Genomic DNA, 346 nt, shown 5'->3' on the forward strand with positions numbered 1-346 from the left:
GACCCGGACCGAATCAAATCCAGATTGCTGTTGATGATGTTGATGATGGTGATGATGATGATGGTGGTGATAATACTAACCACGACCCCAATCAGGGAAGTAGTTGTGGCAAATTGCCACCCAGTAAACTGTTAAACACAGAGTTGTGTTAGTGTGCCGTAAAGACAGTCCGGCTTGTGTGTGGCGACAGTGTTGGTGTCCCATAATAATATTTATACAATATAATTCATATATATATTTATTTTTGGTGTTGGTGTGCGGTGTAATTTAAGTTTGTTAGGTTTTTTTTTGCGTTTATTTGAATGGTATTTATAGTATATTTAGTGTAGTTTTTGAAGTATTTGTG

This window comes from Palaemon carinicauda, chromosome 3 (assembly GCF_036898095.1).
Source record: "Palaemon carinicauda isolate YSFRI2023 chromosome 3, ASM3689809v2, whole genome shotgun sequence".
In the NCBI taxonomy this organism is placed as follows: Eukaryota; Metazoa; Arthropoda; class Malacostraca; order Decapoda; family Palaemonidae; genus Palaemon; species Palaemon carinicauda.